The sequence below is a fragment of the Euphorbia lathyris genome, chromosome 1, assembly GCF_963576675.1.
Source record: "Euphorbia lathyris chromosome 1, ddEupLath1.1, whole genome shotgun sequence".
In the NCBI taxonomy this organism is placed as follows: Eukaryota; Viridiplantae; Streptophyta; class Magnoliopsida; order Malpighiales; family Euphorbiaceae; genus Euphorbia; species Euphorbia lathyris.
The window spans coordinates 132,600,285-132,616,613 of NC_088910.1; the positions used below are offsets into that span (position 1 = coordinate 132,600,285).

Consider the following 16,329-nt stretch of genomic DNA (forward strand, 5'->3'; position numbering starts at 1 on the left):
TATTCCATACTGGGCGCCCCTTTCTCCCGTATGCTCATCCTTCACGTGCATGCACAAGCCCCCGGACCCCAAACACTGACCCCCGCCTCGAAAACGTGCACGCCATGGTGAAAAAAAAATTAAATAATTAAAAAATGCACGTTGCAAAAAAGTTTGGGGGTGCAACACGAGGACTTCCCAAGAGGTCACCCATTTTAGTACTACTCTCGCCCAAGCACGTTTAACTTCGAAGTTCTGATGGGATCCGGTGCATTAGTGCTGGTATGATCGCACCCGTCATCCCATGCAAAAACTAAGCATATATTTCATACTGGGCGCCCCTTTCTCCCGTATGCTCATCCTTCACGTGCATGAACAAGCCCCCGGACCCCAAACACTGACCCCCGCCTCGAAAACGTGCACGCCATGGTGAAAAAAAAATTAAATAATTAAAAAATGCACGTTGTAAAAAAGTTTGGGGGTGCAACACGAGGACTTCCCAAGAGGTCACCCATCTTAGTACTACTCTCGCCCAAGCACGTTTAACTTTGAAGTTCTGATGGGATCCGGTGCATTAGTACTGGTATGATCGCACCCGTCATCCCATGCAAAAACTAAGCATATATTCCATACTGGGCGCCCCTTTCTCCCGTATGCTCATCCTTCACGTGCATGCACAAGCCCCCGGACCCCAAACACTGACCCCCGCCTCGAAAACGTGCACGCCATGGTGAAAAAAAAAATTAAATAATTAAAAAATGCACGTTGCAAAAAAGTTTGGGGGTGCAACACGAGGACTTCCCAAGAGGTCACCCATCTTAGTACTACTATCGCCCAAGCGCGTTTATCTTCGGAGTTCTGATGGGATCCAGTGCATTAGTGCTGGTATGATCGCACCCGTCATCCCATGCAAAAACTAAGCATATATTCCATACTGGGCGCCCCTTTCTCCCGTATGCTCATCCTTCACGTGCATGCACAAGCCCCCGGACCCCAAACACTGACCCCCGCCTCGAAAACGTGCACGCCATGGTGAAAAAAAAAATTTAAATAATTAAAAAATGCACGTTGCAAAAACGTTTGGGCGTGCAACACGAGGACTTCCCAAGAGGTCACCCATCTTAGTACTACTCTCGCCCAAGCACGTTTATCTTCGGAGTTCTGATGGGATCCGGTGCATTAGTGCTGGTATGATCGCACCCGTCATCCCATGCAAAAACTAAGCATATATTCCATACTGGGCGCCCCTTTCTCCCGTATGCTCATCCTTCACGTGCATGCACAAGCCCCCGGACCCCAAACACTAACCCCCGCCTCGAAAACGTGCACGCCATGGTGAAAAAAAAATTAAATAATTAAAAAATGCACGTTGCAAAAAAGTTTGGGGGTGCAACACGAGGACTTCCCAAGAGGTCACCCATCTTAGTACTACTCTCGCCCAAGCACGTTTAACTTCGAAGTTCTGATGGGATCCGGTGCATTAGTGCTGGTATGATCGCACCCGTCATCCCATGCAAAAACTAAGCATATATTCCATACTGGGCGCCCCTTTCTCCCGTATGCTCATCCTTCACGTGCATGCACAAGCCCCCGGACCCCAAACACTGACCCCCGCCTCGAAAACGTGCACGCCATGGTGAAAAAAAAATTAAATAATTAAAAAATGCACGTTGCAAAAAAGTTTGGGGGTGCAACACGAGGACTTCCCAAGAGGTCACCCATCTTAGTACTACTCTCGCCCAAGCACGTTTCACTTCGAAGTTCTGATGGGATCCGGTGCATTAGTGCTGGTATGATCGCACCCGTCATCCCATGCAAAAACTAAGCATATATTCCATACTGGGCGCCCCTTTCTCCCGTATGCTCATCCTTCACGTGCATGAACAAGCCCCCGGACCCCAAACACTGACCCCCGCCTCGAAAACGTGCACGCCATGGTGAAAAAAAAATTAAATAATTAAAAAATGCACGTTGTAAAAAAGTTTGGGGGTGCAACACGAGGACTTCCCAAGAGGTCACCCATCTTAGTACTACTCTCGCCCAAGCACGTTTAACTTCGAAGTTCTGATGGGATCCGGTGCATTAGTGCTGGCATGATCGCACCCGTCATCCCATGCAAAAACTAAGCATATATTCCATACTGGGCGCCCCTTTCTCCCGTATGCTCATCCTTCACGTGCATGCACAAGCCCCCGGACCCCAAACACTGACCCCCGCCTCGAAAACGTGCACGCCATGGTGAAAAAAAAAATTAAATAATTAAAAAATGCACGTTGCAAAAAAGTTTGGGGGTGCAACACGAGGACTTCCCAAGAGGTCACCCATCTTAGTACTACTATCGCCCAAGCGCGTTTATCTTCGGAGTTCTGATGGGATCCAGTGCATTAGTGCTGGTATGATCGCACCCGTCATCCCATGCAAAAACTAAGCATATATTCCATACTGGGCGCCCCTTTCTCCCGTATGCTCATCCTTCACGTGCATGCACAAGCCCCCGGACCCCAAACACTGACCCCCGCCTCGAAAACGTGCACGCCATGGTGAAAAAAAAAATTTAAATAATTAAAAAATGCACGTTGCAAAAACGTTTGGGCGTGCAACACGAGGACTTCCCAAGAGGTCACCCATCTTAGTACTACTCTCGCCCAAGCGCGTTTAACTTCGGAGTTCTGATGGGATCCGGTGCATTAGTACTGCTATGATCGCACCTGTCATCCCATGCAAAAACTAAGCATATATTCCATACTGGGCGCCCCTTTCTCCCGTATGCTCATCCTTCACGTGCATGCACAAGCCCTCGGACCCCAAACACTGACCCCCGCCTCGAAAACGTGCACGCCATGGTGAAAAAAAAAATTTAAATAATTAAAAAATGCACGTTGCAAAAAAGTTTGGGGGTGCAACACGAGGACTTCCCAAGAGGTCACCCATCTTAGTACTACTCTCGCCCAAGCACGTTTAACTTCGAAGTTCTGATGGGATCCGGTGCATTAGTGCTGGTATGATCGCACCCGTCATCCCATGCAAAAACTAAGCATATATTCCATACTGGGCGCCCCTTTCTCCCGTATGCTCATCCTTCACGTGCATGCACAAGCCCCCGGACCCCAAACACTGACCCCCGCCTCGAAAACGTGCACGCCATGGTGAAAAAAAAATTAAATAATTAAAAAATGCACGTTGCAAAAAAGTTTGGGGGTGCAACACGAGGACTTCCCAAGAGGTCACCCATCTTAGTACTACTCTCGCCCAAGCACGTTTAACTTCGAAGTTCTGATGGGATCCGGTGCATTAGTGCTGGTATGATCGCACCCGTCATCCCATGCAAAAACTAAGCATATATTCCATACTGGGCGCCCCTTTCTCCCGTATGCTCATCCTTCACGTGCATGAACAAGCCCCCGGACCCCAAACACTGACCCCCGCCTCGAAAACGTGCACGCCATGGTGAAAAAAAAATTAAATAATTAAAAAATGCACGTTGTAAAAAAGTTTGGGGGTGCAACACGAGGACTTCCCAAGAGGTCACCCATCTTAGTACTACTCTCGCCCAAGCACGTTTAACTTTGAAGTTCTGATGGGATCCGGTGCATTAGTGCTGGTATGATCGCACCCGTCATCCCATGCAAAAACTAAGCATATATTCCATACTGGGCGCCCCTTTCTCCCGTATGCTCATCCTTCACGTGCATGCACAAGCCCCCGGACCCCAAACACTGACCCCCGCCTCGAAAACGTGCACGCCATGGTGAAAAAAAAAATTAAATAATTAAAAAATGCACGTTGCAAAAAAGTTTGGGGGTGCAACACGAGGACTTCCCAAGAGGTCACCCATCTTAGTACTACTATCGCCCAAGCGCGTTTATCTTCGGAGTTCTGATGGGATCCAGTGCATTAGTGCTGGTATGATCGCACCCGTCATCCCATGCAAAAACTAAGCATATATTCCATACTGGGCGCCCCTTTCTCCCGTATGCTCATCCTTCACGTGCATGCACAAGCCCCCGGACCCCAAACACTGACCCCCGCCTCGAAAACGTGCACGCCATGGTGAAAAAAAAAATTTAAATAATTAAAAAATGCACGTTGCAAAAACGTTTGGGCGTGCAACACGAGGACTTCCCAAGAGGTCACCCATCTTAGTACTACTCTCGCCCAAGCACGTTTATCTTCGGAGTTCTGATGGGATCCGGTGCATTAGTGCTGGTATGATCGCACCCGTCATCCCATGCAAAAACTAAGCATATATTCCATACTGGGCGCCCCTTTCTCCCGTATGCTCATCCTTCACGTGCATGCACAAGCCCCCGGACCCCAAACACTAACCCCCGCCTCGAAAACGTGCACGCCATGGTGAAAAAAAAATTAAATAATTAAAAAATGCACGTTGCAAAAAAGTTTGGGGGTGCAACACGAGGACTTCCCAAGAGGTCACCCATCTTAGTACTACTCTCGCCCAAGCACGTTTATCTTCGAAGTTCTGATGGGATCCGGTGCATTAGTGCTGGTATGATCGCACCCGTCATCCCATGCAAAAACTAAGAAATATATATTCCATACTGGGCGCCCCTTTCTCCCGTATGCTCATCCTTCACGTGCATGCACAAGCCCCCGGACCCCAAACACTGACCCCCGCCTCGAAAACGTGCACGCCATGGTGAAAAAAAAATTAAATAATTAAAAAATGCACGTTGCAAAAAAGTTTGGGGGTGCAACACGAGGACTTCCCAAGAGGTCACCCATCTTAGTACTACTCTCGCCCAAGCACGTTTCACTTCGAAGTTCTGATGGGATCCGGTGCATTAGTGCTGGTATGATCGCACCCGTCATCCCATGCAAAAACTAAGCATATATTCCATACTGGGCGCCCCTTTCTCCCGTATGCTCATCCTTCACGTGCATGCACAAGCCCCCGGACCCCAAACACTGACCCCCGCCTCGAAAACGTGCACGCCATGGTGAAAAAAAAAATTAAATAATTAAAAAATGCACGTTGCAAAAAAGTTTGGGGGTGCAACACGAGGACTTCCCAAGAGGTCACCCATCTTAGTACTACTCTCGCCCAAGCACGTTTATCTTCGGAGTTCTGATGGGATCCGGTGCATTAGTGCTGGTATGATCGCACCCGTCATCCCATGCAAAAACTAAGCATATATTCCATACTGGGCGCCCCTTTCTCCCGTATGCTCATCCTTCACGTGCATGCACAAGCCCCCGGACCCCAAACACTGACCCCCGCCTCGAAAACGTGCACGCCATGGTGAAAAAAAAAATTTAAATAATTAAAAAATGCACGTTGCAAAAACGTTTGGGCGTGCAACACGAGGACTTCCCAAGAGGTCACCCATCTTAGTACTAATCTCGCCCAAGCACGTTTATCTTCGGAGTTCTGATGGGATCCGGTGCATTAGTGCTGGTATGATCGCACCCGTCATCCCATGCAAAAACTAAGCATATATTCCATACTGGGCGCCCCTTTCTCCCGTATGCTCATCCTTCACGTGCATGCACAAGCCCCCGGACCCCAAACACTAACCCCCGCCTCGAAAACGTGCACGCCATGGTGAAAAAAAAATTAAATAATTAAAAAATGCACGTTGCAAAAAAGTTTGGGGGTGCAACACGAGGACTTCCCAAGAGGTCACCCATCTTAGTACTACTCTCGCCCAAGCACGTTTCACTTCGAAGTTCTGATGGGATCCGGTGCATTAGTGCTGGTATGATCGCACCCGTCATCCCATGCAAAAACTAAGCATATATTCCATACTGGGCGCCCCTTTCTCCCGTATGCTCATCCTTCACGTGCATGCACAAGCCCCCGGACCCCAAACACTAACCCCCGCCTCGAAAACGTGCACGCCATGGTGAAAAAAAAATTAAATAATTAAAAAATGCACGTTGCAAAAAAGTTTGGGGGTGCAACACGAGGACTTCCCAAGAGGTCACCCATCTTAGTACTACTCTCGCCCAAGCACGTTTATCTTCGAAGTTCTGATGGGATCCGGTGCATTAGTGCTGGTATGATCGCACCCGTCATCCCATGCAAAAACTAAGAAATATATATTCCATACTGGGCGCCCCTTTCTCCCGTATGCTCATCCTTCACGTGCATGCACAAGCCCCCGGACCCCAAACACTGACCCCCGCCTCGAAAACGTGCACGCCATGGTGAAAAAAAAATTAAATAATTAAAAAATGCACGTTGCAAAAAAGTTTGGGGGTGCAACACGAGGACTTCCCAAGAGGTCACCCATCTTAGTACTACTCTCGCCCAAGCACGTTTCACTTCGAAGTTCTGATGGGATCCGGTGCATTAGTGCTGGTATGATCGCACCCGTCATCCCATGCAAAAACTAAGCATATATTCCATACTGGGCGCCCCTTTCTCCCGTATGCTCATCCTTCACGTGCATGCACAAGCCCCCGGACCCCAAACACTGACCCCCGCCTCGAAAACGTGCACGCCATGGTGAAAAAAAAAATTAAATAATTAAAAAATGCACGTTGCAAAAAAGTTTGGGGGTGCAACACGAGGACTTCCCAAGAGGTCACCCATCTTAGTACTACTCTCGCCCAAGCACGTTTATCTTCGGAGTTCTGATGGGATCCGGTGCATTAGTGCTGGTATGATCGCACCCGTCATCCCATGCAAAAACTAAGCATATATTCCATACTGGGCGCCCCTTTCTCCCGTATGCTCATCCTTCACGTGCATGCACAAGCCCCCGGACCCCAAACACTAACCCCCGCCTCAAAAACGTGCACGCCATGGTGAAAAAAAAAATTAAATAATTAAAAAATGCACGTTGCAAAAACGTTTGGGCGTGCAACACGAGGACTTCCCAAGAGGTCACCCATCTTAGTACTACTCTCGCCCAAGCACGTTTATCTTCGGAGTTCTGATGGGATCCGGTGCATTAGTGCTGGTATGATCGCACCCGTCATCCCATGCAAAAACTAAGCATATATTCCATACTGGGCGCCCCTTTCTCCCGTATGCTCATCCTTCACGTGCATGCACAAGCCCCCGGACCCCAAACACTAACCCCCGCCTCGAAAACGTGCACGCCATGGTGAAAAAAAAATTAAATAATTAAAAAATGCACGTTGCAAAAAAGTTTGGGGGTGCAACACGAGGACTTCCCAAGAGGTCACCCATCTTAGTACTACTCTCGCCCAAGCACGTTTATCTTCGAAGTTCTGATGGGATCCGGTGCATTAGTGCTGGTATGATCGCACCCGTCATCCCATGCAAAAACTAAGAAATATATATTCCATACTGGGCGCCCCTTTCTCCCGTATGCTCATCCTTCACGTGCATGCACAAGCCCCCGGACCCCAAACACTGACCCCCGCCTCGAAAACGTGCACGCCATGGTGAAAAAAAAATTAAATAATTAAAAAATGCACGTTGCAAAAAAGTTTGGGGGTGCAACACGAGGACTTCCCAAGAGGTCACCCATCTTAGTACTACTCTCGCCCAAGCACGTTTCACTTCGAAGTTCTGATGGGATCCGGTGCATTAGTGCTGGTATGATCGCACCCGTCATCCCATGCAAAAACTAAGCATATATTCCATACTGGGCGCCCCTTTCTCCCGTATGCTCATCCTTCACGTGCATGCACAAGCCCCCGGACCCCAAACACTGACCCCCGCCTCGAAAACGTGCACGCCATGGTGAAAAAAAAAATTAAATAATTAAAAAATGCACGTTGCAAAAAAGTTTGGGGGTGCAACACGAGGACTTCCCAAGAGGTCACCCATCTTAGTACTACTATCGCCCAAGCGCGTTTATCTTCGGAGTTCTGATGGGATCCAGTGCATTAGTGCTGGTATGATCGCACCCGTCATCCCATGCAAAAACTAAGCATATATTCCATACTGGGCGCCCCTTTCTCCCGTATGCTCATCCTTCACGTGCATGCACAAGCCCCCGGACCCCAAACACTGACCCCCGCCTCGAAAACGTGCACGCCATGGTGAAAAAAAAAATTTAAATAATTAAAAAATGCACGTTGCAAAAACGTTTGGGCGTGCAACACGAGGACTTCCCAAGAGGTCACCCATCTTAGTACTACTCTCGCCCAAGCACGTTTATCTTCGGAGTTCTGATGGGATCCGGTGCATTAGTGCTGGTATGATCGCACCCGTCATCCCATGCAAAAACTAAGCATATATTCCATACTGGGCGCCCCTTTCTCCCGTATGCTCATCCTTCACGTGCATGCACAAGCCCCCGGACCCCAAACACTAACCCCCGCCTCGAAAACGTGCACGCCATGGTGAAAAAAAAATTAAATAATTAAAAAATGCACGTTGCAAAAAAGTTTGGGGGTGCAACACGAGGACTTCCCAAGAGGTCACCCATCTTAGTACTACTCTCGCCCAAGCACGTTTTACTTCGAAGTTCTGATGGGATCCGGTGCATTAGTGCTGGTATGATCGCACCCATCATCCCATGCAAAAACTAAGCATATATTCCATACTGGGCGCCCCTTTCTCCCGTATGCTCATCCTTCACGTGCATGAACAAGCCCCCGGACCCCAAACACTGACCCCCGCCTCGAAAACGTGCACGCCATGGTGAAAAAAAAATTAAATAATTAAAAAATGCACGTTGTAAAAAAGTTTGGGGGTGCAACACGAGGACTTCCCAAGAGGTCACCCATCTTAGTACTACTCTCGCCCAAGCACGTTTAACTTCAAAGTTCTGATGGGATCCGGTGCATTAGTGCTGGTATGATCGGACCCGTCATCCCATGCAAAAACTAAGCATATATTCCATACTGGGCGCCCCTTTCTCCCGTATGCTCATCCTTCACGTGCATGCACAAGCCCCCGGACCCCAAACACTGACCCCCGCCTCGAAAACGTGCACGCCATGGTGAAAAAAAAAATTTAAATAATTAAAAAATGCACGTTGCAAAAACGTTTGGGCGTGCAACACGAGGACTTCCCAAGAGGTCACCCATCTTAGTACTACTCTCGCCCAAGCACGTTTATCTTCGGAGTTCTGATGGGATCCGGTGCATTAGTGCTGGTATGATCGCACCCGTCATCCCATGCAAAAACTAAGCATATATTCCATACTGGGCGCCCCTTTCTCCCGTATGCTCATCCTTCACGTGCATGCACAAGCCCCCGGACCCCAAACACTGACCCCCGCCTCGAAAACGTGCACGCCATGGTGAAAAAAAAATAAATAATTAAAAAATGCACGTTGTAAAAAAGTTTAGGGGTGCAACACGAGGACTTCCCAAGAGGTCACCCATCTTAGTACTACTCTCGCCCAAGCACGTTTAACTTCGGAGTTCTGATGGGATCCGGTGCATTAGTGCTGGTATGATCGCACCGGTCATCCCATGCAAAAACTAAGCATATATTCCATACTGGGCGCCCCTTTCTCCCGTATGCTCATCCTTCACGTGCATGCACAAGCCCCCGGACCCCAAACACTGACCCCCGCCTCGAAAACGTGCACGCCATGGTGAAAAAAAAAATTAAATAATTAAAAAATGCACGTTGCAAAAAAGTTTGGGGGTGCAACACGAGGACTTCCCAAGAGGTCACCCATCTTAGTACTACTCTCGCCCAAGCGTGTTTAACTTCGGAGTTCTGATGGGATCCGGTGCATTAGTGCTGGTATGATCGCACCCATCATCCCATGCAAAAACTAAGCATATATTCCATACTGGGCGCCCCTTTCTCCCGTATGCTCATCCTTCACGTGCATGCACAAGCCCCCGGACCCCAAACACTGACCCCCGCCTCGAAAACGTGCACGCCATGGTGAAAAAAAAAATTTAAATAATTAAAAAATGCACGTTGCAAAAAAGTTTGGGGGTGCAACACGAGGACTTCCCAAGAGGTCACCCATCTTAGTACTACTCTCGCCCAAGCACGTTTTACTTCGGAGTTCTGATGGGATCCGGTGCATTAGTGCTGGTATGATCGCACCCGTCATCCCATGCAAAAACTAAGCATATATTCCATACTGGGCGCCCCTTTCTCCCGTATGCTCATCCTTCACATGCATGCACAAGCCCCCGGACCCCAAACACTGACCCCCGCCTCGAAAACGTGCACGCCATGGTGAAAAAAAACATTAAATAATTAAAAAATGCACGTTGCAAAAAAGTTTGGGGGTGCAACACGAGGACTTCCCAAGAGGTCGCCCATCTTAGTACTACTCTCGCCCAAGCACGTTTCACTTCGAAGTTCTGATGGGATCCGGTGCATTAGTGCTGGTATGATCGCACCCGTCATCCCATGCAAAAACTAAGCATATATTCCATACTGGGCGCCCCTTTCTCCCGTATGCTCATCCTTCACGTGCATGCACAAGCCCCCGGACCCCAAACACTGACCCCCGCCTCGAAAACGTGCACGCCATGGTGAAAAAAAAAATTAAATAATTAAAAAATGCACGTTGCAAAAAAGTTTGGGGGTGCAACACGAGGACTTCCCAAGAGGTCACCCATCTTAGTACTACTCTCGCCCAAGCACGTTTATCTTCGGAGTTCTGATGGGATCCGGTGCATTAGTGCTGGTATGATCGCACCCGTCATCCCATGCAAAAACTAAGCATATATTCCATACTGGGCGCCCCTTTCTCCCGTATGCTCATCCTTCACGTGCATGCACAAGCCCCCGGACCCCAAACACTAACCCCCGCCTCGAAAACGTGCACGCCATGGTGAAAAAAAAAATTAAATAATTAAAAAATGCACGTTGCAAAAACGTTTGGGCGTGCAACACGAGGACTTCCCAAGAGGTCACCCATCTTAGTACTACTCTCGCCCAAGCACGTTTATCTTCGGAGTTCTGATGGGATCCGGTGCATTAGTGCTGGTATGATCGCACCCGTCATCCCATGCAAAAACTAAGCATATATTCCATACTGGGCGCCCCTTTCTCCCGTATGCTCATCCTTCACGTGCATGCACAAGCCCCCGGACCCCAAACACTAACCCCCGCCTCGAAAACGTGCACGCCATGGTGAAAAAAAAATTAAATAATTAAAAAATGCACGTTGCAAAAAAGTTTGGGGGTGCAACACGAGGACTTCCCAAGAGGTCACCCATCTTAGTACTACTCTCGCCCAAGCACGTTTATCTTCGAAGTTCTGATGGGATCCGGTGCATTAGTGCTGGTATGATCGCACCCGTCATCCCATGCAAAAACTAAGAAATATATATTCCATACTGGGCGCCCCTTTCTCCCGTATGCTCATCCTTCACGTGCATGCACAAGCCCCCGGACCCCAAACACTGACCCCCGCCTCGAAAACGTGCACGCCATGGTGAAAAAAAAAATTAAATAATTAAAAAATGCACGTTGCAAAAAAGTTTGGGGGTGCAACACGAGGACTTCCCAAGAGGTCACCCATCTTAGTACTACTCTCGCCCAAGCACGTTTCACTTCGAAGTTCTGATGGGATCCGGTGCATTAGTGCTGGTATGATCGCACCCGTCATCCCATGCAAAAACTAAGCATATATTCCATACTGGGCGCCCCTTTCTCCCGTATGCTCATCCTTCACGTGCATGCACAAGCCCCCGGACCCCAAACACTGACCCCCGCCTCGAAAACGTGCACGCCATGGTGAAAAAAAAAATTAAATAATTAAAAAATGCACGTTGCAAAAAAGTTTGGGGGTGCAACACGAGGACTTCCCAAGAGGTCACCCATCTTAGTACTACTATCGCCCAAGCGCGTTTATCTTCGGAGTTCTGATGGGATCCAGTGCATTAGTGCTGGTATGATCGCACCCGTCATCCCATGCAAAAACTAAGCATATATTCCATACTGGGCGCCCCTTTCTCCCGTATGCTCATCCTTCACGTGCATGCACAAGCCCCCGGACCCCAAACACTGACCCCCGCCTCGAAAACGTGCACGCCATGGTGAAAAAAAAAATTTAAATAATTAAAAAATGCACGTTGCAAAAACGTTTGGGCGTGCAACACGAGGACTTCCCAAGAGGTCACCCATCTTAGTACTACTCTCGCCCAAGCACGTTTATCTTCGGAGTTCTGATGGGATCCGGTGCATTAGTGCTGGTATGATCGCACCCGTCATCCCATGCAAAAACTAAGCATATATTCCATACTGGGCGCCCCTTTCTCCCGTATGCTCATCCTTCACGTGCATGCACAAGCCCCCGGACCCCAAACACTAACCCCCGCCTCGAAAACGTGCACGCCATGGTGAAAAAAAAATTAAATAATTAAAAAATGCACGTTGCAAAAAAGTTTGGGGGTGCAACACGAGGACTTCCCAAGAGGTCACCCATCTTAGTACTACTCTCGCCCAAGCACGTTTTACTTCGAAGTTCTGATGGGATCCGGTGCATTAGTGCTGGTATGATCGCACCCATCATCCCATGCAAAAACTAAGCATATATTCCATACTGGGCGCCCCTTTCTCCCGTATGCTCATCCTTCACGTGCATGAACAAGCCCCCGGACCCCAAACACTGACCCCCGCCTCGAAAACGTGCACGCCATGGTGAAAAAAAAATTAAATAATTAAAAAATGCACGTTGTAAAAAAGTTTGGGGGTGCAACACGAGGACTTCCCAAGAGGTCACCCATCTTAGTACTACTCTCGCCCAAGCACGTTTAACTTCGAAGTTCTGATGGGATCCGGTGCATTAGTGCTGGTATGATCGGACCCGTCATCCCATGCAAAAACTAAGCATATATTCCATACTGGGCGCCCCTTTCTCCCGTATGCTCATCCTTCACGTGCATGCACAAGCCCCCGGACCCCAAACACTGACCCCCGCCTCGAAAACGTGCACGCCATGGTGAAAAAAAAAATTTAAATAATTAAAAAATGCACGTTGCAAAAACGTTTGGGCGTGCAACACGAGGACTTCCCAAGAGGTCACCCATCTTAGTACTACTCTCGCCCAAGCACGTTTATCTTCGGAGTTCTGATGGGATCCGGTGCATTAGTGCTGGTATGATCGCACCCGTCATCCCATGCAAAAACTAAGCATATATTCCATACTGGGCGCCCCTTTCTCCCGTATGCTCATCCTTCACGTGCATGCACAAGCCCCCGGACCCCAAACACTGACCCCCGCCTCGAAAACGTGCACGCCATGGTGAAAAAAAAATAAATAATTAAAAAATGCACGTTGTAAAAAAGTTTAGGGGTGCAACACGAGGACTTCCCAAGAGGTCACCCATCTTAGTACTACTCTCGCCCAAGCACGTTTAACTTCGGAGTTCTAATGGGATCCGGTGCATTAGTGCTGGTATGATCGCACCGGTCATCCCATGCAAAAACTAAGCATATATTCCATACTGGGCGCCCCTTTCTCCCGTATGCTCATCCTTCACGTGCATGCACAAGCCCCCGGACCCCAAACACTGACCCCCGCCTCGAAAACGTGCACGCCATGGTGAAAAAAAAAAATTAAATAATTAAAAAATGCACGTTGCAAAAAAGTTTGGGGGTGCAACACGAGGACTTCCCAAGAGGTCACCCATCTTAGTACTACTCTCGCCCAAGCGTGTTTAACTTCGGAGTTCTGATGGGATCCGGTGCATTAGTGCTGGTATGATCGCACCCATCATCCCATGCAAAAACTAAGCATATATTCCATACTGGGCGCCCCTTTCTCCCGTATGCTCATCCTTCACGTGCATGCACAAGCCCCCGGACCCCAAACACTGACCCCCGCCTCGAAAACGTGCACGCCATGGTGAAAAAAAAAATTTAAATAATTAAAAAATGCACGTTGCAAAAAAGTTTGGGGGTGCAACACGAGGACTTCCCAAGAGGTCACCCATCTTAGTACTACTCTCGCCCAAGCACGTTTTACTTCGGAGTTCTGATGGGATCCGGTGCATTAGTGCTGGTATGATCGCACCCGTCATCCCATGCAAAAACTAAGCATATATTCCATACTGGGCGCCCCTTTCTCCCGTATGCTCATCCTTCACATGCATGCACAAGCCCCCGGACCCCAAACACTGACCCCCGCCTCGAAAACGTGCACGCCATGGTGAAAAAAAACATTAAATAATTAAAAAATGCACGTTGCAAAAAAGTTTGGGGGTGCAACACGAGGACTTCCCAAGAGGTCGCCCATCTTAGTACTACTCTCGCCCAAGCGCGTTTAACTTCGGAGTTCTGATGGGATCCGGTGCATTAGTGCTGGTATGATCGCACCCGTCATCCCATGCAAAAACTAAGCATATATTCCATACTGGGCGCCCCTTTCTCCCGTATGCTCATCCTTCACGTGCATGCACAAGCCCCCGGACCCCAAACACTGACCCCCGCCTCGAAAACGTGCACGCCATGGTGAAAAAAAAATAAATAATTAAAAAATGCACGTTGTAAAAAAGTTTAGGGGTGCAACACGAGGACTTCCCAAGAGGTCACCCATCTTAGTACTACTCTCGCCCAAGCACGTTTAACTTCGGAGTTCTGATGGGATCCGGTGCATTAGTGCTGGTATGATCGCACCGGTCATCCCATGCAAAAACTAAGCATATATTCCATACTGGGCGCCCCTTTCTCCCGTATGCTCATCCTTCACGTGCATGCACAAGCCCCCGGACCCCAAACACTGACCCCCGCCTCGAAAACGTGCACGCCATGGTGAAAAAAAAAAATTAAATAATTAAAAAATGCACGTTGCAAAAAAGTTTGGGGGTGCAACACGAGGACTTCCCAAGAGGTCACCCATCTTAGTACTACTCTCGCCCAAGCGTGTTTAACTTCGGAGTTCTGATGGGATCCGGTGCATTAGTGCTGGTATGATCGCACCCATCATCCCATGCAAAAACTAAGCATATATTCCATACTGGGCGCCCCTTTCTCACGTATGCTCATCCTTCACGTGCATGCACAAGCCCCCGGACCCCAAACACTGACCCCCGCCTCGAAAACGTGCACGCCATGGTGAAAAAAAAAATTTAAATAATTAAAAAATGCACGTTGCAAAAAAGTTTGGGGGTGCAACACGAGGACTTCCCAAGAGGTCACCCATCTTAGTACTACTCTCGCCCAAGCACGTTTTACTTCGGAGTTCTGATGGGATCCGGTGCATTAGTGCTGGTATGATCGCACCCGTCATCCCATGCAAAAACTAAGCATATATTCCATACTGGGCGCCCCTTTCTCCCGTATGCTCATCCTTCACATGCATGCACAAGCCCCCGGACCCCAAACACTGACCCCCGCCTCGAAAACGTGCACGCCATGGTGAAAAAAAACATTAAATAATTAAAAAATGCACGTTGCAAAAAAGTTTGGGGGTGCAACACGAGGACTTCCCAAGAGGTCGCCCATCTTAGTACTACTCTCGCCCAAGCGCGTTTAACTTCGGAGTTCTGATGGGATCCGGTGCATTAGTGCTGGTATGATCGCACCCGTCATCCCATGCAAAAACTAAGCATATATTCCATACTGGGCGCCCCTTTCTCCCGTATGCTCATCCTTCACGTGCATGCACAAGCCCCCGGACCCCAAACACTGACCCCCGCCTCGAAAACGTGCACGCCATGGTGAAAAAAAAATAAATAATTAAAAAATGCACGTTGTAAAAAAGTTTGGGGGTGCAACACGAGGACTTCCCAAGAGGTCACCCATCTTAGTACTACTCTCGCCCAAGCACGTTTAACTTCGGAGTTCTGATGGGATCCGGTGCATTAGTGCTGGTATGATCGCACTGGTCATCCCATGCAAAAACTAAGCATATATTCCATACTGGGCGCCCCTTTCTCCCGTATGCTCATCCTTCACGTGCATGCACAAGCCCCCGGACCCCAAACACTGACCCCCGCCTCGAAAACGTGCACGCCATGGTGAAAAAAAAAATTAAATAATTAAAAAATGCACGTTGCAAAAAAGTTTGGGGGTGCAACACGAGGACTTCCCAAGAGGTCACCCATCTTAGTACTACTCTCGCCCAAGCGCGTTTAACTTCGGAGTTCTGATGGGATCCGGTGCATTAGTGCTGGTATGATCGCACCCGTCATCCCATGCAAAAACTAAGCATATATTCCATACTGGGCGCCCCTTTCTCCCGTATGCTCATCCTTCACGTGCATGCACAAGCCCCCGGACCCCAAACACTGACCCCCTCCTCGAAAACGTGCACGCCATGGTGAAAAAAAAAATTTAAATAATTAAAAAATGCACGTTGCAAAAAAGTTTGGGGGTGCAACACGAGGACTTCCCAAGAGGTCACCCATCTTAGTACTACTCTCGCCCAAGCACGTTTTACTTCGGAGTTCTGATGGGATCCGGTGCATTAGTGCTGGTATGATCGCACCCGTCATCCCATGCAAAAACTAAGCATATATTCCATACTGGGCGCCCCT

The 16,329-nt window shown here is 48.7% G+C and overlaps 54 non-coding genes across 54 annotated transcripts; all 54 read right to left on the bottom strand.

The window, feature by feature from the left end:
- Positions 1-156: 156 nt before the first annotated feature.
- Positions 157-275, bottom strand: LOC136214002 (5S ribosomal RNA). Its single transcript, XR_010681098.1, has one exon. It is a non-coding gene; the product is annotated as a 5S ribosomal RNA (ribosomal RNA).
- A 182-nt stretch (positions 276-457) lies between these two features.
- LOC136215027 (5S ribosomal RNA) lies at positions 458-576 on the bottom strand. Its single transcript, XR_010682083.1, has one exon. It is a non-coding gene; the product is annotated as a 5S ribosomal RNA (ribosomal RNA).
- Positions 577-759: 183 nt separating this feature from the next.
- On the bottom strand, positions 760-878 carry LOC136215638 (5S ribosomal RNA). Its single transcript, XR_010682676.1, has one exon. It is a non-coding gene; the product is annotated as a 5S ribosomal RNA (ribosomal RNA).
- Positions 879-1,062: 184 nt separating this feature from the next.
- LOC136214359 (5S ribosomal RNA) lies at positions 1,063-1,181 on the bottom strand. The gene has a single exon (XR_010681449.1). It is a non-coding gene; the product is annotated as a 5S ribosomal RNA (ribosomal RNA).
- A 182-nt stretch (positions 1,182-1,363) lies between these two features.
- On the bottom strand, positions 1,364-1,482 carry LOC136213297 (5S ribosomal RNA). The gene has a single exon (XR_010680416.1). It is a non-coding gene; the product is annotated as a 5S ribosomal RNA (ribosomal RNA).
- A 182-nt stretch (positions 1,483-1,664) lies between these two features.
- Positions 1,665-1,783, bottom strand: LOC136214138 (5S ribosomal RNA). The gene has a single exon (XR_010681234.1). It is a non-coding gene; the product is annotated as a 5S ribosomal RNA (ribosomal RNA).
- A 182-nt stretch (positions 1,784-1,965) lies between these two features.
- On the bottom strand, positions 1,966-2,084 carry LOC136214320 (5S ribosomal RNA). The gene has a single exon (XR_010681411.1). It is a non-coding gene; the product is annotated as a 5S ribosomal RNA (ribosomal RNA).
- A 183-nt stretch (positions 2,085-2,267) lies between these two features.
- On the bottom strand, positions 2,268-2,386 carry LOC136215641 (5S ribosomal RNA). The gene has a single exon (XR_010682678.1). It is a non-coding gene; the product is annotated as a 5S ribosomal RNA (ribosomal RNA).
- Positions 2,387-2,570: 184 nt separating this feature from the next.
- Positions 2,571-2,689, bottom strand: LOC136215718 (5S ribosomal RNA). Its single transcript, XR_010682750.1, has one exon. It is a non-coding gene; the product is annotated as a 5S ribosomal RNA (ribosomal RNA).
- Positions 2,690-2,873: 184 nt separating this feature from the next.
- LOC136213298 (5S ribosomal RNA) lies at positions 2,874-2,992 on the bottom strand. The gene has a single exon (XR_010680417.1). It is a non-coding gene; the product is annotated as a 5S ribosomal RNA (ribosomal RNA).
- A 182-nt stretch (positions 2,993-3,174) lies between these two features.
- On the bottom strand, positions 3,175-3,293 carry LOC136213300 (5S ribosomal RNA). Its single transcript, XR_010680419.1, has one exon. It is a non-coding gene; the product is annotated as a 5S ribosomal RNA (ribosomal RNA).
- A 182-nt stretch (positions 3,294-3,475) lies between these two features.
- On the bottom strand, positions 3,476-3,594 carry LOC136214559 (5S ribosomal RNA). The gene has a single exon (XR_010681639.1). It is a non-coding gene; the product is annotated as a 5S ribosomal RNA (ribosomal RNA).
- A 183-nt stretch (positions 3,595-3,777) lies between these two features.
- Positions 3,778-3,896, bottom strand: LOC136215642 (5S ribosomal RNA). Its single transcript, XR_010682679.1, has one exon. It is a non-coding gene; the product is annotated as a 5S ribosomal RNA (ribosomal RNA).
- Positions 3,897-4,080: 184 nt separating this feature from the next.
- Positions 4,081-4,199, bottom strand: LOC136214360 (5S ribosomal RNA). The gene has a single exon (XR_010681450.1). It is a non-coding gene; the product is annotated as a 5S ribosomal RNA (ribosomal RNA).
- Positions 4,200-4,381: 182 nt separating this feature from the next.
- LOC136214578 (5S ribosomal RNA) lies at positions 4,382-4,500 on the bottom strand. The gene has a single exon (XR_010681658.1). It is a non-coding gene; the product is annotated as a 5S ribosomal RNA (ribosomal RNA).
- Positions 4,501-4,685: 185 nt separating this feature from the next.
- On the bottom strand, positions 4,686-4,804 carry LOC136214139 (5S ribosomal RNA). Its single transcript, XR_010681235.1, has one exon. It is a non-coding gene; the product is annotated as a 5S ribosomal RNA (ribosomal RNA).
- A 183-nt stretch (positions 4,805-4,987) lies between these two features.
- On the bottom strand, positions 4,988-5,106 carry LOC136212926 (5S ribosomal RNA). The gene has a single exon (XR_010680065.1). It is a non-coding gene; the product is annotated as a 5S ribosomal RNA (ribosomal RNA).
- A 184-nt stretch (positions 5,107-5,290) lies between these two features.
- LOC136214649 (5S ribosomal RNA) lies at positions 5,291-5,409 on the bottom strand. The gene has a single exon (XR_010681728.1). It is a non-coding gene; the product is annotated as a 5S ribosomal RNA (ribosomal RNA).
- Positions 5,410-5,591: 182 nt separating this feature from the next.
- Positions 5,592-5,710, bottom strand: LOC136214140 (5S ribosomal RNA). The gene has a single exon (XR_010681236.1). It is a non-coding gene; the product is annotated as a 5S ribosomal RNA (ribosomal RNA).
- A 182-nt stretch (positions 5,711-5,892) lies between these two features.
- On the bottom strand, positions 5,893-6,011 carry LOC136214579 (5S ribosomal RNA). The gene has a single exon (XR_010681659.1). It is a non-coding gene; the product is annotated as a 5S ribosomal RNA (ribosomal RNA).
- Positions 6,012-6,196: 185 nt separating this feature from the next.
- On the bottom strand, positions 6,197-6,315 carry LOC136214141 (5S ribosomal RNA). Its single transcript, XR_010681237.1, has one exon. It is a non-coding gene; the product is annotated as a 5S ribosomal RNA (ribosomal RNA).
- Positions 6,316-6,498: 183 nt separating this feature from the next.
- Positions 6,499-6,617, bottom strand: LOC136212927 (5S ribosomal RNA). Its single transcript, XR_010680066.1, has one exon. It is a non-coding gene; the product is annotated as a 5S ribosomal RNA (ribosomal RNA).
- A 183-nt stretch (positions 6,618-6,800) lies between these two features.
- LOC136214363 (5S ribosomal RNA) lies at positions 6,801-6,919 on the bottom strand. Its single transcript, XR_010681452.1, has one exon. It is a non-coding gene; the product is annotated as a 5S ribosomal RNA (ribosomal RNA).
- A 182-nt stretch (positions 6,920-7,101) lies between these two features.
- Positions 7,102-7,220, bottom strand: LOC136214580 (5S ribosomal RNA). Its single transcript, XR_010681660.1, has one exon. It is a non-coding gene; the product is annotated as a 5S ribosomal RNA (ribosomal RNA).
- Positions 7,221-7,405: 185 nt separating this feature from the next.
- LOC136214142 (5S ribosomal RNA) lies at positions 7,406-7,524 on the bottom strand. Its single transcript, XR_010681238.1, has one exon. It is a non-coding gene; the product is annotated as a 5S ribosomal RNA (ribosomal RNA).
- A 183-nt stretch (positions 7,525-7,707) lies between these two features.
- Positions 7,708-7,826, bottom strand: LOC136215643 (5S ribosomal RNA). The gene has a single exon (XR_010682680.1). It is a non-coding gene; the product is annotated as a 5S ribosomal RNA (ribosomal RNA).
- Positions 7,827-8,010: 184 nt separating this feature from the next.
- On the bottom strand, positions 8,011-8,129 carry LOC136214364 (5S ribosomal RNA). The gene has a single exon (XR_010681453.1). It is a non-coding gene; the product is annotated as a 5S ribosomal RNA (ribosomal RNA).
- Positions 8,130-8,311: 182 nt separating this feature from the next.
- On the bottom strand, positions 8,312-8,430 carry LOC136214321 (5S ribosomal RNA). The gene has a single exon (XR_010681412.1). It is a non-coding gene; the product is annotated as a 5S ribosomal RNA (ribosomal RNA).
- A 182-nt stretch (positions 8,431-8,612) lies between these two features.
- On the bottom strand, positions 8,613-8,731 carry LOC136215502 (5S ribosomal RNA). Its single transcript, XR_010682542.1, has one exon. It is a non-coding gene; the product is annotated as a 5S ribosomal RNA (ribosomal RNA).
- A 184-nt stretch (positions 8,732-8,915) lies between these two features.
- On the bottom strand, positions 8,916-9,034 carry LOC136214365 (5S ribosomal RNA). Its single transcript, XR_010681454.1, has one exon. It is a non-coding gene; the product is annotated as a 5S ribosomal RNA (ribosomal RNA).
- Positions 9,035-9,215: 181 nt separating this feature from the next.
- Positions 9,216-9,334, bottom strand: LOC136213475 (5S ribosomal RNA). The gene has a single exon (XR_010680583.1). It is a non-coding gene; the product is annotated as a 5S ribosomal RNA (ribosomal RNA).
- Positions 9,335-9,517: 183 nt separating this feature from the next.
- On the bottom strand, positions 9,518-9,636 carry LOC136214784 (5S ribosomal RNA). Its single transcript, XR_010681856.1, has one exon. It is a non-coding gene; the product is annotated as a 5S ribosomal RNA (ribosomal RNA).
- A 184-nt stretch (positions 9,637-9,820) lies between these two features.
- Positions 9,821-9,939, bottom strand: LOC136212308 (5S ribosomal RNA). Its single transcript, XR_010679473.1, has one exon. It is a non-coding gene; the product is annotated as a 5S ribosomal RNA (ribosomal RNA).
- Positions 9,940-10,122: 183 nt separating this feature from the next.
- On the bottom strand, positions 10,123-10,241 carry LOC136214650 (5S ribosomal RNA). Its single transcript, XR_010681729.1, has one exon. It is a non-coding gene; the product is annotated as a 5S ribosomal RNA (ribosomal RNA).
- A 183-nt stretch (positions 10,242-10,424) lies between these two features.
- LOC136212928 (5S ribosomal RNA) lies at positions 10,425-10,543 on the bottom strand. The gene has a single exon (XR_010680067.1). It is a non-coding gene; the product is annotated as a 5S ribosomal RNA (ribosomal RNA).
- A 183-nt stretch (positions 10,544-10,726) lies between these two features.
- LOC136214366 (5S ribosomal RNA) lies at positions 10,727-10,845 on the bottom strand. The gene has a single exon (XR_010681455.1). It is a non-coding gene; the product is annotated as a 5S ribosomal RNA (ribosomal RNA).
- Positions 10,846-11,027: 182 nt separating this feature from the next.
- On the bottom strand, positions 11,028-11,146 carry LOC136214581 (5S ribosomal RNA). Its single transcript, XR_010681661.1, has one exon. It is a non-coding gene; the product is annotated as a 5S ribosomal RNA (ribosomal RNA).
- Positions 11,147-11,332: 186 nt separating this feature from the next.
- LOC136214143 (5S ribosomal RNA) lies at positions 11,333-11,451 on the bottom strand. Its single transcript, XR_010681239.1, has one exon. It is a non-coding gene; the product is annotated as a 5S ribosomal RNA (ribosomal RNA).
- Positions 11,452-11,634: 183 nt separating this feature from the next.
- On the bottom strand, positions 11,635-11,753 carry LOC136215644 (5S ribosomal RNA). Its single transcript, XR_010682681.1, has one exon. It is a non-coding gene; the product is annotated as a 5S ribosomal RNA (ribosomal RNA).
- Positions 11,754-11,937: 184 nt separating this feature from the next.
- Positions 11,938-12,056, bottom strand: LOC136214367 (5S ribosomal RNA). The gene has a single exon (XR_010681456.1). It is a non-coding gene; the product is annotated as a 5S ribosomal RNA (ribosomal RNA).
- Positions 12,057-12,238: 182 nt separating this feature from the next.
- On the bottom strand, positions 12,239-12,357 carry LOC136214322 (5S ribosomal RNA). The gene has a single exon (XR_010681413.1). It is a non-coding gene; the product is annotated as a 5S ribosomal RNA (ribosomal RNA).
- Positions 12,358-12,539: 182 nt separating this feature from the next.
- On the bottom strand, positions 12,540-12,658 carry LOC136215110 (5S ribosomal RNA). Its single transcript, XR_010682161.1, has one exon. It is a non-coding gene; the product is annotated as a 5S ribosomal RNA (ribosomal RNA).
- A 184-nt stretch (positions 12,659-12,842) lies between these two features.
- LOC136214368 (5S ribosomal RNA) lies at positions 12,843-12,961 on the bottom strand. Its single transcript, XR_010681457.1, has one exon. It is a non-coding gene; the product is annotated as a 5S ribosomal RNA (ribosomal RNA).
- A 181-nt stretch (positions 12,962-13,142) lies between these two features.
- LOC136213932 (5S ribosomal RNA) lies at positions 13,143-13,261 on the bottom strand. Its single transcript, XR_010681030.1, has one exon. It is a non-coding gene; the product is annotated as a 5S ribosomal RNA (ribosomal RNA).
- Positions 13,262-13,445: 184 nt separating this feature from the next.
- Positions 13,446-13,564, bottom strand: LOC136214785 (5S ribosomal RNA). Its single transcript, XR_010681857.1, has one exon. It is a non-coding gene; the product is annotated as a 5S ribosomal RNA (ribosomal RNA).
- Positions 13,565-13,748: 184 nt separating this feature from the next.
- On the bottom strand, positions 13,749-13,867 carry LOC136212309 (5S ribosomal RNA). Its single transcript, XR_010679474.1, has one exon. It is a non-coding gene; the product is annotated as a 5S ribosomal RNA (ribosomal RNA).
- A 183-nt stretch (positions 13,868-14,050) lies between these two features.
- LOC136213945 (5S ribosomal RNA) lies at positions 14,051-14,169 on the bottom strand. Its single transcript, XR_010681046.1, has one exon. It is a non-coding gene; the product is annotated as a 5S ribosomal RNA (ribosomal RNA).
- A 181-nt stretch (positions 14,170-14,350) lies between these two features.
- LOC136213476 (5S ribosomal RNA) lies at positions 14,351-14,469 on the bottom strand. The gene has a single exon (XR_010680584.1). It is a non-coding gene; the product is annotated as a 5S ribosomal RNA (ribosomal RNA).
- A 184-nt stretch (positions 14,470-14,653) lies between these two features.
- On the bottom strand, positions 14,654-14,772 carry LOC136214786 (5S ribosomal RNA). Its single transcript, XR_010681858.1, has one exon. It is a non-coding gene; the product is annotated as a 5S ribosomal RNA (ribosomal RNA).
- Positions 14,773-14,956: 184 nt separating this feature from the next.
- Positions 14,957-15,075, bottom strand: LOC136212310 (5S ribosomal RNA). The gene has a single exon (XR_010679475.1). It is a non-coding gene; the product is annotated as a 5S ribosomal RNA (ribosomal RNA).
- Positions 15,076-15,258: 183 nt separating this feature from the next.
- LOC136213946 (5S ribosomal RNA) lies at positions 15,259-15,377 on the bottom strand. Its single transcript, XR_010681047.1, has one exon. It is a non-coding gene; the product is annotated as a 5S ribosomal RNA (ribosomal RNA).
- Positions 15,378-15,558: 181 nt separating this feature from the next.
- Positions 15,559-15,677, bottom strand: LOC136214627 (5S ribosomal RNA). Its single transcript, XR_010681708.1, has one exon. It is a non-coding gene; the product is annotated as a 5S ribosomal RNA (ribosomal RNA).
- Positions 15,678-15,860: 183 nt separating this feature from the next.
- On the bottom strand, positions 15,861-15,979 carry LOC136213351 (5S ribosomal RNA). Its single transcript, XR_010680467.1, has one exon. It is a non-coding gene; the product is annotated as a 5S ribosomal RNA (ribosomal RNA).
- Positions 15,980-16,163: 184 nt separating this feature from the next.
- On the bottom strand, positions 16,164-16,282 carry LOC136212311 (5S ribosomal RNA). The gene has a single exon (XR_010679476.1). It is a non-coding gene; the product is annotated as a 5S ribosomal RNA (ribosomal RNA).
- Positions 16,283-16,329: the final 47 nt, after the last annotated feature.